This window comes from Egretta garzetta, unplaced genomic scaffold (assembly GCF_000687185.1).
Source record: "Egretta garzetta isolate BGI_Z169 unplaced genomic scaffold, ASM68718v1 scaffold336, whole genome shotgun sequence".
In the NCBI taxonomy this organism is placed as follows: domain Eukaryota; kingdom Metazoa; phylum Chordata; class Aves; order Pelecaniformes; family Ardeidae; genus Egretta; species Egretta garzetta.
Genome location: NW_009259966.1, coordinates 1,153,497 through 1,168,547, shown reverse-complemented (window position 1 = coordinate 1,168,547; position 15,051 = coordinate 1,153,497).

Below are 15,051 nucleotides of genomic sequence, written 5' to 3'. Positions count from 1 at the left end.
GTTCAGGGAACTGGGATTGTTTAGTCTGGAGAAAAGGAGGCTGAGAGGAGACCTTATCACCCTCTACACCTATGACTCTATCTACTCTGAGGAGTCCACACCCAAGAATGGCACCATTTCCTATTTGCTGCAGTTGCTAAGACTCCCTCCGTGAGAGAGATGAAAGGGTTGCCTTATGAGTGGCAAAAGCCAAGGAAACATTCAGATGGAAGATTTTTGTTTGTTTCTGAAAAGATTAGCTTTGAAAAGAAGATATCCCATTCCATACAAGTAAACATAAATGTTCATTTCTTCTGTATATTTACCTAATCTCTTGGTCAGTTTTGAATATTGATATTGGTAAAGCTTATAAACAAACCAGGTTGACTACAAATGCAGAGTTCAAGAAACCCTAGAGAAAAGCAGATATAGAGACTATGTGAAGCTGCTTCTAAAAGATCTGTAGATGGTTCTGTGCTGTGAAAATCAAACTACTATATCACCAAAGGGGTTTTGACATAGAATGTGTTGCATCAAAACAAAATTTCATCATCAGATGAGGATAAAAAAGCATGAAGAAGTGGAACTGTGAAGAAAAAATTATTTTTGTGCTTGTTTCTGTTTGTTGAACAACAACAAAAAGTCAGGAAAATTCCTTCAGATCAATCGGGAAGTAATTTTATCTTCCAAAGTACTGTGAAAGGCAAATTATTTTGGGAAGAACAAAATGTTTTGGTTTTGAAAAAAAAACAAATTTTCAAGGAACTTTGAGCTCTAAGAATGTGATATTTAGGTATTACTTGAAACAAAATGTTATATGTGAAACAATTGATACAGTGTTTTTTAAAATGTTCGTATTAAATATTTTATCATTCTCTCTTTTTCTTTCTCTCTTAAATAATTTGATGTGACTAAAATAATTGGCTTAATGGATTTCTTTGAGTTTGACTGCTCTTCTTGGGGAAGGGGTGTGGAAAAAACCAAAACAAATCCCCAAAATTTCTGAGGAAATCTTGTCCTGTTTCAGCTGGCTATAATAATTAAATTAACTAAAAAAAACCCTCAAAGAATCCATCAATTATTCAAAGGAATTGCTGCTTTCACACACTTAATACTGCCATCTGTGCTATGGGTGAAATTCAGCCTTAGGCAGGTGATCAGCACTAGGCCTGTGCTCTATCTAAGTCCTCCACTTTTTAAAAATATATATATATTCATTATCAACTCCTTCTCCATCCCACAGCAGATAATGTAGCACAAGTGGGGATAACTGAGTCATTTTCTCATTATAAACTGCTTTACAATTCAATGCAAAAAGGAAAAAAAAAAAAAAAGACTTACATTAATATGTATAAGGATTTTTAGAGTTGAGAAATGTTCCACATAGAAACTAAATCAATCCCCTTCACATATGCACTATTTTATTACAGAACTATACTTGCTGTTTAGTTTTGTGCTTCTGTGTACTTCTGCATGTTTATAACATGGTGGAAATACTGTCAGAGTGGAAAATATCTTCAAATTTGATGATCTGGGCTACAAAAACTATTGTTGGGTTAAATTACTATTGATATTTACAAATTAGAGACAGCAGACCCAGAAATAAATCAATACTCCATGATTAATTATATATTCAAATTAAATATGCTTAAAACTTGGTGTGAGATTCAAATGTATTTTATGCATAAGTATATTTATTTCATGCCTGCATCACTGCATAGTCAAATAAGCTAGGTTCAGCTATCCACATATGTCGTGTGGGACTTGAATCAGTACTTTGTATTTAGTAAAATTCTCTTGCATACAGAGTTTGCTGCATTATAATCCAAGTACCTAGCGCTCAGGTAAATTTACTGGGTTTGTATTTGTTTGATTGTTTGCTTTAGGAAATCTGCTTTAACACAAACAATACTGCAAAGTACACCTGCACAGAAATAAATAAGATTCAGTAAACATATAGCAAAATTCTGAGTATTTAACCTTGTATTAAAACTCCAGCTGATTGAATGGAGCCAGTACTTCAACACCAACAGTGCCTGTTTTTATGGTATACTGCCCTTTGCCAGGTCTAGATGTACAGATATTTTCTGGTTAATAACCTATTGTCCGCCATGAACATAGACATGGATGATGAAGAGACTAGTTTAGATATGGCTATTTACTTAATTTCAGATTACTAAATCGTGAGAGGGATGATCTGTAAAATGAGACAGGATGTGTCTTACACAAAGTAAGAGTGAAGTGCATTCTCCATAGAAAAGCTGCCTGAAATGGAGCTAAAAATTTCATAAATTGTTTTGGCCCTGGTCAGGATGAAATTGTTGGACCAGCTGAGTGTTGCTGCTCTTTGTGTTTCAGCTCTGAACTGTCTCATGCAAATTGCAGTTTAAGTTCCTCATGTGCTCACTTCCATTCTTAACATGCCCTTCTAAGGCTAGGTCTCTGAACGTATCATGAGTATGTGACTTCTTATGTTCTGTTCCGGTTCAAGTAGACTTCAATGACTGTGAAGGATACGGTATGAAGCCCAACCTACACAGTTAGTAGGGCCAGAAGACATACCTGGAAGGAGCTAATCCTCTACTATCACGAGCAGGCACATTATGGGCTCTTTACTAATAAACTGACAAGTCACGTCTTGGAAGCTATTAGGATTTCTCCTTCACTTGACAAGCAGTCCCCAAGCCCCACTGCTCAAATAGTCAGGAATTGTCAGCCCCCGTGTTCTATAGGAACACGTTACTTTGGGTAAATTTCCACAAGGAAGCCAGGCATCTTGCAAAAGCACTCTGCATTGCTGCCAGCTGGCATCCTGATGGGCTGACAGGAAGCAGAAGGCCTCAGGAGTCCCATCTTTCAGGCATGCTGTCCTCAGCTGTCTGGGATCAAAGTGTCCGTAGTTCTCAATGAAATCATCGCTAGGGCTGTCTTAGTGCCAGTGGAGTTCAGAAGACATGTTTTTTGCAGGGAACTGTAAACCTCGTGATGTTTCAATGGCAATTAACTAAAATTTTGTAATATTTGCCTGTTCTCTGAAGCCAGATTATCATTCTTAGCTTGTAGGTATGTTAAAATAGAAAACTACACATTCCTCTCGAAGAAAATAAGCTTCTTTTAATGAATTACAGAATCTATTTTAAGTTTTGGTAAAGATCACCTTGGACATAACAATATCCAGTTGCTTCCTTTTCTTTCTTTCTAGCTCAAAGAGATGCTAAAATGTCACTCGGTACTTGTGTCATACCACGAAGCATTCAGTTGTTTGACCTTCTGTGTATATTGTTGTCTGCTACTTTTCTTCTTATCTTTTATACTTCTTTTTATTTTTGCTTCCTACATGCAATAATGTTTTTCTCAACAATTTGGATGCCGATGATTGGCAGTAGGGATAGCTCATACCTTTGCTGTTGAAAAGAAATAAGGCATTTCATAGAAACTGATTAGGATCATTGTCAACACATGGTATTTCAAAAAGACTTAAATGGCAAATTCCTGGCAGAATAGTAAGTCACATTTGGTATGAGTCACCAAAGACATAAATGTACCTACACAACCATTTTGTATACAAAACTGTAAGTTAACTTAGGGATGGGTTGGCTATTTCCTTCATTGTCTGTAAGTCATCATACAGAAGACTGACCATTTTGTTATTTAGAATGTTCACTCTTGACCTCTTTATATTAGGTATGCTGGCTACATAGCAGAATTATAATTTTTGAAGTACCAGAATAAAGTTGAAACCAAAAAAGTAGTCTTCATGGTGAACAACTTTTGTCCTGTGTCTTCACTAGAGCTATGTGCTTTTCCTGGCTAATATGGCAAATGCTGATTCCTTATTGTATTTTAAGATTTTTACTATTTTGAAGTAATCATGTGGCACAACAACGACAGTTTACTAGCTTTTTTGCAAGGCATCTGAAAACCGGGCTCACAGTATTTAATTCTGGTTTAGGTTTTTATTCTGAAAATGTAGAGTTATTGTGTTTCGACAGAAAAATTTAACAATTCTTTTTGAGAAGTTATTTGATTCATAATGAAGTGATACAGGATAAACCTAGACTATTATTTTATGTGGTGGTACTAGTTCCATTTTCACAGGCACTGCCACAGTTTCATTTTCTATGTGTTCTATTTTATAAGAGCATCAAGAAAATAATTGCTGGAAAAGTCTTACTCTCACATTGCAGTGTATACTTATCCCTTTAAAGCAGAGTTCTTCGTTGATCCCTGTTAATTTTGCTTTGCTTCAGACCTCTTTGTAGGCTATTTATAGGTAACAGCACACTCACAAGGTGAAAATCAAATCTCCACAGGTAATTTCTATAACATACTTTGCTTTAGATGCATGCAAAGACAATTTCATTGAAACATAGACCATTCAAAGTAATATAGACTTGTTTTTCATTATGTCTCAACACAACCAGTTAATATTGAGCCAGTACACATTTTTCTCTGTTGCTATACCATTACTTTTAATTAGCTTAACAATTGACTTGTATCTTTTCAGTGCATGCCTGCTATTAATGTCATTCTGTTTATAACTTCTTGGCTACATTTGTGTTTTCTGTGCCAATTATTCTTTCCTATGCGAGATCAGCAACAGAAGTGATTGGGCATTTAGAAACGTGACTTACTAGCAAAAAGTATAACAACTGGGGTTATTTGGAGAAGATGGAGGGATACATTGCAGCAGTCTCTAGTCTCAGCTTGCAATCTTTGCAGAAGGTTTCAAAAATCAAAGAGAATAAACTGTTCTTGTTGTTGCTAGCGAATATGGAGAAATAAAGGACAGCAATGGAATTTCAGATTAAACATAAGAAAGCTAAAAGTGTTGCATTACGTTACCTCAGGAGACACCTCAATCTCCATTATTCTAAGTTTTTAAGGTTGGAAAAATATTGGTTGAAGATGGTTTAAATGTAGTTGATCAAGACATTAGCAAAGCTACAAAAGTACGTCAGGAAACAGAAATATGGTTTATTTGTAGAGAAATGTATGAAAGCAGCCAGGGTGCTAGCTATTTAACTAAAATTGATAGTTCTGACAGATATGAGGTAGCATGTCACTGTTAATAAATTTAAGCAACCTGAAATTGCTTCAGCAAATGAGATTTAGTTATTAGGTCACTTTTCTGAGAAGGTTGAAGTCCTTGCTCCAGATCAGGTGGGGCAGGGACTTGAATACAGGAGGCCATGTATGCTAGTGAGAGCCTCAGGTACTGGGCAGTTTGCTTTACTCACCCACTCTGCAGTCCCAGCCTGGCTAGGTTTGTCCTGAGGATGGCTGCCAGGGACCTCCTGCAGGCAGGACAGCTCTGGCATTTTGAAAGCTTTAGCATTGCTTGAGTTTTAAAGATGCTTTAGAACATACATATAAGTGCTTTAGGGCCATTACTGGAAGAGTTTAAGTGCTGGGGGAATTCATGGGACTCTTGGGCAAACAGCAAGCTGGTAGGGTATTAATTTTGATAATTCCTTTGTGAATTTAACTGTGTGGAGGGCAAGAGTTAGATCTTATGAGTAGGTCTTGATAAGGAAAGAACTCCTTAACAAGGAGGCTTGGGAAATGGACTGGTGCTTAACAAATTGAAACAGCCTTCCCCCCAATACAAATATTCTAGCTGAAAAAAAAAAAAAAAAATGGAAAAAAATTTAACTTGCATTGAAAACACTGAAGTGTTTTGTTTGAGCTGGAATGATTGTGAATGGAAACCTCCCTAAACTAAGTGCTTTTTCTTTTGCAATTGGCTTGGGCTGGCAGTACACACAGTGGCTGCAGCTCAGCTGACTGGAGGTAGCTTGTTAAGCTCCCTGGATCTACATCATCAGTTATACGTTGGATGAAGCAGTGATACCCGGGCTTCAAACAGAGAAAGATCAGATAGTTCTAAATAAGAAATCATACGGATTTGAGAATTTATGTCCAAAGTGTCCCACTAAGTAAGTTTTAAAAAAAAATTATCATTAATGTTGTAGTCTGCATCACTGTCTCATGCCCACCACTCTTCTACATACAACCAAGGAATCTTTCTATTAGCATAGCTCTCAAAACAGTGTTGAGGCTTGCCATGCTACTGCAGTTACAGAGAGAAGCTCACCAGTTTCTTAGAAGTTACAGATACTTTATACAGAAAAGGACAACTATGGTAACCAGCTTCAAGCCTTCTATTGCCCTGTTCAGGGTAAAATATGCACCATACTGAAAGATCTTGCTATTTGTGACTAAGCTGTTCAATAACATTTTGGATATATTGGACCAGAGTAGGCACTGCTGGCATACAATTGGTTTAAAGAATAAAAATGTAAAATTCTCTGTTTACATGAATTTCCACATATCTCATCATGTTACTCATTTAAATAATTTCACAACTAAAAATGTTAGTTAAAAAAATATTGCCTGACTCATGATCTCTAGATCAGAAGTAGATTTTCCGTGTGGACATGATACCAAATCAACTTCTAACTTAGAACTCAAGTATAGTCCTTGTGGGCACGAGCAGTTGAATTAAAACTATGTCTAGGTTTGAAATACAATTTTTCTGTAAATTATTCAGGCCTGTCTTCTCTACAAGACTGAGAATGTTACATACAGTAGAAGGAAATGAGTTGCTTAGGAAAGAAGTGGTGGTGTAAGCATTAGCTGACTTCACTCATAAATCTTGCAATGTAAAATGCCTTGACCCCTGTAGAATTGCAAACAGTTAGAAATAACCTTTTTATGGCTTATATTTGCAAAAGAGAAGAGGGAGAGAAGAACGTGAATAATTCCCTTCCAGCACAATACCTTAAATACCTTCACAGACAGATGTGAAACATTTATGGGATGATATGGCCTTGCTACCTTGCCTGTCTGCAAAATAGAAGTTACAGAATTCTAATTTTTCTACTGTTACAAGCAAAATGCCTCCAAAAAAAAAAAAAAGTCTTGTAATTATAAAGATGTCCCTCAGATGACAGTTGTCTGCAAAATATTGACAAGAGCTCTTCTCAGCTGTCTTCTATACAACTTCATAAACACCACATTTGTAGAAACTCAGTGGAATTTTGATTGTGGCAAAAAGCTATTGACATGATCTTTACTGTTTGAGAATGGCAGAAAATATCTAGGAAGCAAAATAGAAATGCTTACATAATCTTTATCATTCTGACAAAATCCTTTATTATACTCTGCCTTTGTGGTCCTTGGAAGTTCCTGAGGAAATGTGAATGTTTAGATAAGAAAGCCAACATCATCCATCAACTCTGTGATGGACAGATAGAATAGGCCATGTCTACTTTTTCCTTCTAGTGCTTCAAATGCTGTAAAGCAAGTTCAAACCATATTTGTTGCTCAGACCTTCTAACAATGTTACATGAAGCAACTCATAGTCAGAGAGAGCAAAAGATGGATTCTACAAAGGCAAAGAATCTAATCTAATTCATTTATACGCATCAAGGATAGTGTCAGAAACCCTATTACAAAATTATGTTTGTAAATGTCTGTTCAGTTGTGGCTCTTTCAAAGAAAGAACTTAATGATATCTCATTATTCAGCAGCCTCAGTAAACTTTGTCTTAACAATTAACATTTCAAAGAATAAGGTTATGTGCTAACCAGCATCAAACAAACAGTGGAATTATGTGGAAACAAACATGAAGATAATAATAAACACACAGTGACAAAATTCACCTTTTTTGAGTTCTTACAAAAACACAGGCAAGGAATGAAAATATTAAGCTGCCTATACAGAAGGTTAGCACTTCAAACTGCTATGTGCCAAACTGTGTTGAAACAACATGGTTTTGGTCTGTGCATGGTGGTGGGATTGCATAGTGTTGCTTAATAGTGTATTGCCCTGCTTCCTGTGGTCTGCTAAAATGACGAGGCACAGAACTGTTAGTCATAATATGTTAGTCAGAGACAAAGTGGGAGCTTTGTAAGTGTGTCATCTCACTGAAGGTGTTCCATTTAATGTCCACCTTCTGATTCAGCATCAGTAAAATGCAAAGAGCTGGCGCTTGATCTGTTCAGGCTAAGTTATAGTAGTTTCCAAAAACAGATGACATGACGGCCTAAGTATTGGCTGAGGGATACAGCCCAATGTGTTTCACTGGATCATGTTTCAGAAACATGTGCATACGTTGGATTTAATTGATTGGGAGCAGCATCTGAGTGGGCACATAATAGAGGGAGTCCTTTCCTAATTTTTTTTTTTCCTGCTTTTCATTAAGCAAAGCCGGAAAACCAAGCAAACAGCTAAAGAAAAGCATATTGTAGGAGCACAGACCTGAAAAAAAAATCCATAAGAAAATGGGTGAAAAGACATTCAGAACTGTGAACAGGTAAAACATTTCTTGCAGTTTGAGTCATATACATTAATGGAATTGGGCTTTTTTTTTTTTTGTACATGAACAATACCACTTTAAAGAAATTCTTAATTCCATCAGCTATTTTTCCTCCTGAGGAGACAAGCTTTATAACTTGATTGTTCAACTCAAGAAGGGTAATGATAACTGATACAAATTATGAAGTAGCAAAATACAAAACTTGCATTTCTTTTAACATGATAGTCAAGCAAGTTTATAGATAACACTACTAAAGAAAGAATGGTCTCTTCATGGATGAAAAGTGTATGTGAAGGTAGTGCCATTATAGGGACACTGCATATAGGACGTAAAGGATATAAAGTGAGAAAAGGAAATATTTTAATGGTACTCTCAAGAAGACCTCATAGGCTTGTAGTAAAGATATGGAGCATAATCATGGTTGTTAAACATGACAAATATTGACAGTCATACTGTCAAATACTGTCATACTGTAGCTGTCAAAGCTGGTTGTCTTCATGGTATTCTGCAAAAGAAAACACTACTATTTGCTGCAGCATTAAGTCACCTAAGGATTATCCTCTTTTTAGACCGGCTCTCTTCCTAGCTGTCTAACTGAGGTCTGCTTGCCTTGTTAAACAAAAGGAGACCACATATTCAGTTGTTTTCTTTTCATAGGAATGTCTTTCTCCCTAGATAGCCCTTCGTACCCTGTTTTATCTATTGCTTTTTGACACATATGGACACCTTTACTATTATAAGTATAAATATTTTATTTAAAACCCACAGATGGTCAAAAGCTATTTAAATCCTGCCTCACTGAAGGGAAACTAGGGCTAGAAAGAATAAAATTATGCTCACTAAGAAAAACAAAGCTATAAAAATAAAACATATGTATATGACAGGTCATTTAACATGGAATGAATAAAAGTAGCGTTGAGAGAAACGTGCAGCCAGAAGCAGGGCTGTATACTAGTTTCATTTTAGTTCACAATGTAATCCTAGATACTACAATGATATGTCATTGTAATCCAATGTCAGTGTTCCCCCAAAAATGTTAAAAGAATATCTGTGTGGTTAGTGTTATTTACATCTTTTTTTTAAGAATATGTGAGTATGATGTATAAGCTAAACAGGAGGGAGGGATAGAATTAGGCAGCTTGGGCAGTCTTCTAGAAACATAAATCAGCTATATCAGATGCAAGAAACACAAAAAAACCCTCGCCACTCTTCAGTTTCTGAGGCTAGATAGAAATGAAATCCTTATCTGCAAGACAGTAGAATTAAAGAAATATAGTCAAAAGTTCACAAAAGTCCCACAAAGACATTTGAGTGTAGCCAAACCTGTTGTTTGTTCTAATTTGGAAGGTCTATCTATCATTAAATGCTTGCTACGTGACTCAGAAGTTATGGTTAGCAGGCTGCTATTGGCCAGACCAAGTCTGAATAACAATCTGCCAGTGTAATTATCAATATAATATCATTGTTTAATGGGAGTGAAAAACCTCTTCCTATATATGAAGTTCCCATGTAGTGAAGGCTCCACATAGCAAATAACAGTTGAAAGCACAGTAAGATGGGATTTACTGAGAGCTAGCAACAAGAGCACACCCAAGGCCTGTGGATACAAACAAGGGTTGTTTGCCTATGTTGAAGCTTTGTATATTTGTTACTGTTGCTCTATTTGCTAGTTTGGAGATATCTACATATCTTTATCTTTCACAAACACAACTTCATGATACAGCATATAACTAGCAAAGTGTTTTACCCCACAAGTAGTATAAGGTAGATTAATCTCAAATATGATGTAAATTAATAATTTAATTTCTTATTGTCATAAGAAATGGTTGACCATTAGAAAAAGACATATCATTCTACTCATGTTGTTTCTAATGCAAATGCTATTTGAATAAAACATATAGATAACGTTGTGAATATCCCTTAGCTTTCAGTGCAAAAACATTAATAACTTTTCATCTTTCGCACTATTGCATTTCCATTTTAGTATTCATATGACAACCTATTCTAATTGCTCAGGGCACTTACCCCTGTAGGCAGTTTTTACATTTATTTGTTGCAAATCTCAGTTTAAACCACGTGCAAAGTTTATTATCATCGTCCTCATCAGTCAACATATTTGACTAAAATACTGAAAAACCCTCTTGAAATTGGTACTTCTACAAGTTAAGCCCAGGTAGATAGTGACTGCAAAGGGAATGTTTTCACAAACTAAGGCTTTCTCAAAAACCTAAGTGATTGGTAGTTTGTGATCTTCAACAGATTTTTGGATCATATATAGTTTTATGCTCTATTTATGTTTTAGTATACTACTCCATCATTAACAGTAATAAATTAGTAAAGTATTAACAGAGGACAACTACAAAATAGATTCTGTTAGTCTATGGAAAAGTCCATATAGTCTTGAATAAATAGACATTGGGCAAGATTTTGATTTTAGTTTTTGGTCTGATTGTAGGCACCAAAGCAGATAATGTATTTGAAGGTAGAGAAAGATACAGTTTTAGGACTTTTTCCATTTTTCCAGTGTGAGAAACAGATAGAGGAAAGAAAAAAAAACAACAACAACAACAAAAAAAAACAAACAACAACAAAAAAACCACCCCAGTGTATGAATATGAAGCCAAATGTGTAGTCTAGAGAAAACTTCTAAATCTTGAATTAGAAATTATATTTGAAGAAGTTCTGTTCAAAGTAAACTTTGTTAGTTAAAGGAAGATCTTCTGTTTGATGCCATGAAAAAAGAAAATAAGCAGAAGGGAGAAATTACATGGACAAAGTTGGGATTTCACATTAACTTTCAGATTGCAGTGATACCAACCCAAATTGAATGCGAACTGCTGACGCTAATGTGGTATTTGCTGAGTATTTTGTACTTGTTGTATCAATGGCCACATAGCACCATAGCACCTTTAGTAGCATATGGGTTACACATCAGACAGAACTAGAAAACATTTCCCTCTGGATTGGCAAAAAGAAGTCTGAGATCTACTCAATTTGGAGCAATATAAATTCTTAAAAATTGACTCTTTTTTTTTTTTTTTTTTTTTTTTTCCCTAAAATATATCCTTTTGCAGAAACATCAGTTTTTCATTGACATTCTAGTGCAAAGTTCCTAGACAGAACTGCTGACCAGTATGTTTCTGGTCACAATGACATCTGTCTGACTGGAAGTAAGAGTCTGATACGTATTCTATAATGAGCATAATCTCATTGTTTCAGGGTGCATGCAAAAAAGCATATTAGAAAGTGTTTTGTATTTTATTGAATTTTCTCTTCCTTGTCCAATTCACATCTCAGCTTCCCTGACATATATATATTTTTTCCCTGAAGGGTAAACATGGATTATGCTCCGATAATGAATGAAGTAAAATGCCGTTTGTGGGAATGATCTTCAAACTGACATGAAGAAGATGATTTTTTACTGATTATTTTACCTACTGGCTTTATGGGAAGGTTTTCATGGTTTCTTTTTTGAATACATGCTATTCTCTCCCAGCTGGAAACCCTGTCAACTTCACATCTCCCTAGGTCTTTAGAATCCTGGGAAATGAAGTTGAAACTGAGTGTTGTTAGTTACCATGCTATGATTTGGAAGGTTGGTGAATGTGAGTCAAATCATACGGTATTGGTACACAAGTCACTTTTCTCGTATACAGTAAATTGCAGCACAAAGAGTGCATAAAAAGCAATTAAGTGATTTGTGAACCAGGCTCTTGACATATTCAAAAATTACTAAGGTGAATTACTTCTTGGATTGTAAGATAATTATAACACCAGTCTTCTAGTCATCAACAATGTAGTCTCCTCATACAGGCACAATTGCGATGGAGTGCTGTATTTTTATATGTGGCCCACACTCTAATTAGCACACTCTAATTTCAAGCTTAAAAGAAAACTACACGAAACATATGGCTTATAGCATTTTATTGTTAACAACTAAGCTGTGTGTCTCACTGTGAGACAAAAAGCCAATCTTCCTTTTCTTTGATTCAGCCTTGCTCCCTGCTTTTTTATTTCTATCAGATAATTAAATAATCCAAACAAGATGAAATGAGTTACTTAATTTCTCTAGGAATTAGAGGTAATTTAGGTTTGAGAAACTACTTTTCGGAGTATTTGACTGTTTTGTTTATAACAGCTTAGTTCAGCTTGTTTGTTCATTTATTTCTTTTCATCTGCAAGATTTAAAACCAATCAATGATGTCTTGAATTCTGGCTATGTTTAATGAGAGAAAGTGCTTGTTTTATTTTGCAGTTAAATGCTCCATACTTTCCAAATACCTTCTTTTTTTTCCCTTTTTTTTTTTTTTTTCCTTTAAGCAGCATGCTAATAGCATTAGACTCCCGAGCTGAGGATGTTGCTAATAGCAGAGTCACAGAGCATGTTAATTACTTGCAGAGAGGCCACAAAAGTTGGTGAGAGACAGATTCTGGTAAGGTGGGGCAATTCAATATTCATAACTTCCTTTTCTTACTCCTCTCTAACCTTTTTCCTCTTAAATGCCCACAAATTTGTGTCCGTATTTCCAATGAAGGGTAAGATTACTTCATTTTAACAGAGCTTTCTTAGTGGATTTTTGTGGTGTAAAGCAGATGGCAGTGCTCCTACTGTCTCTTCAGAAGTGAATACATTAAGGGTAGTGCCCCACTGGCTCTTTGATGAGACAGGTCTGAAATCATCAAAGGCTGGCCCTCTTCTTTCCATCAAAAAGTACAAGCAGGGCCTATGGACACCACTGTCTAGGGAGGACGATAACTGTAATTAGCCTTTATGATAGATAAATCTTCATCCTCTGATGATCAAAGACAGCTAAAATTACCAAATTATATGTGGCATTTTTGCAATATGAATAAAATGAAGCTGCTTTATAATCTCTATGATCTTGTTACATAGTGTTAACTCTGTTTTAAGTGCATTTAACATTAGTTTGCTTGGTTGTTTCAAACACAGGAGCCTATTATTTTTAGCCGTATTTCTTTATTTAATCAATTACTTATTCTTGATGCAATAAAGTTATTTGATAAAAGGCAGGAAAGAAAGGTCAGCATAAGGGGAATAGGAAATTTTTACTGGTTTGCTCATTTTTCCTTTTCTTTTGATTTGTGTGCTTCTGTGTCATTCTTTCTATCTTTTCTACCCTTGCACACTTCTTACAGTCTTATTAGAAGTAGCACTTCCTGGATTTCAAGCAGAAGGTGGGACTCACTGACCTCCCTCAAGATCGGTTCTCTCTGAAAAACAGGAGCATGTGACCTGACACCACTGGTGAGACAGATAGCTGTAACTCTTGTCACAGAAGATAGAAGCCTCATTCCTGTGCTAATAGCAAAATCTTCTCTTCAATGAGGCCAAGGACTGAGGGTCTAGGGGTCTAGAAGTGTGTTGCCATTTAGAAATTGTTTTTTTTCTTTTTCCCTAACAAGTGAGGGCCCTTATTCCTATGGTCTGCATAGATAATCTCTTTGGTTGGGTGGGGTTTTTTTCTTTATAAATTAAAATACCCATCTTTTAAGTAGAAAGGAATTCAACTTTTATCTCATCAATGGTGACACGTTTCTGGGCACTCTTCAGATATATATTTTTTTTTTTTTTTTCCATCACAAAGTTGGTGCATTGTGGGGGGTGGGTAATGTATGCTTTCTTTTGAGAGCACACAAGTACATGCACTACAGTCTGTCAGGAGCATAAGGGATGAGTGTCTTTAAATGTGAATATGCTGAACATTATGATATCTAATGTCAGGCAGCTCATTTCTAGAGTTTCCAAATCCTGTTGTACACATATTGCGTACATCCTGGCAGGAATCTCAGAACAGGATCCAGCATAGCCAGGGTGCTACATATGGATCTAAAGGCAACCTGCGCAGCAGGAAAACCTTTGCAGGCAGGGTTTTGGGAAAACATGACATCAAGAGTAATTTAAAATGACTTCTTTCACTTAGCACTGAACTGCTAGTGTCCACATAGACAGTTCCCAGTTCTCAACTGAAAAGCAGCAACTAAGAACTGAAGGGTGCGATGGTAATGAATAGCTAAAAGACTATAAGCCACTGCAGCTATTTCCCAAGCAAATGTCAGATTATGTTCCAGTTTCATTTATGGTCCATTTTCATGCACACAGTCATTAAAGTGAGGTGAGATGTCTCCTCTGGAAAGGATCAAGCAGGAGGGAAGGTGGGCAGTGTCGAAGAAGGGGGGGGAGCCTGCAGGCAAATGTGAGTACAGCATGCAGATGTGAGCCAAGCAGTGGAACCCCAAAAAGGTAGCAGCTCCCATGGCTGCACTAGGATAGGGATGCTGGCCAATTTGTAAGAGATACACACAGTAAGAAGTTGGATCCTGATTGGTTTCAGCATATGGCATATGGGCACCACCTTTTAACTTAAGAAATGAAGCAACTATAGTCCTTATTAACTTCTAATTGAGGAAAGATGAACAGGATGTGAGATTACAGTTTGGGATTTTAGCACCTAAATGCCATTTAAATCTGGTGCTAGGCATTTATTTCCTGTTTTGAACTGCAATCTAAGGTTACATTTAAATTGTTTTAGTAACTTTCTAAATAAAGCAATAAAATAAGTGTAAGGAAAAAAAAAGGTAACAGTCTTTGAGAGTTATCATCCAGTCCTGATAATGACCTGAAAACTTCAGGGACAAAGACACCACTTCTCTTGCTGCTTTCAGATAATAATAGCTATGCATTGTTGTTATTATAAAAAATATGAAAATACAGTATGTTCCATAAGAGA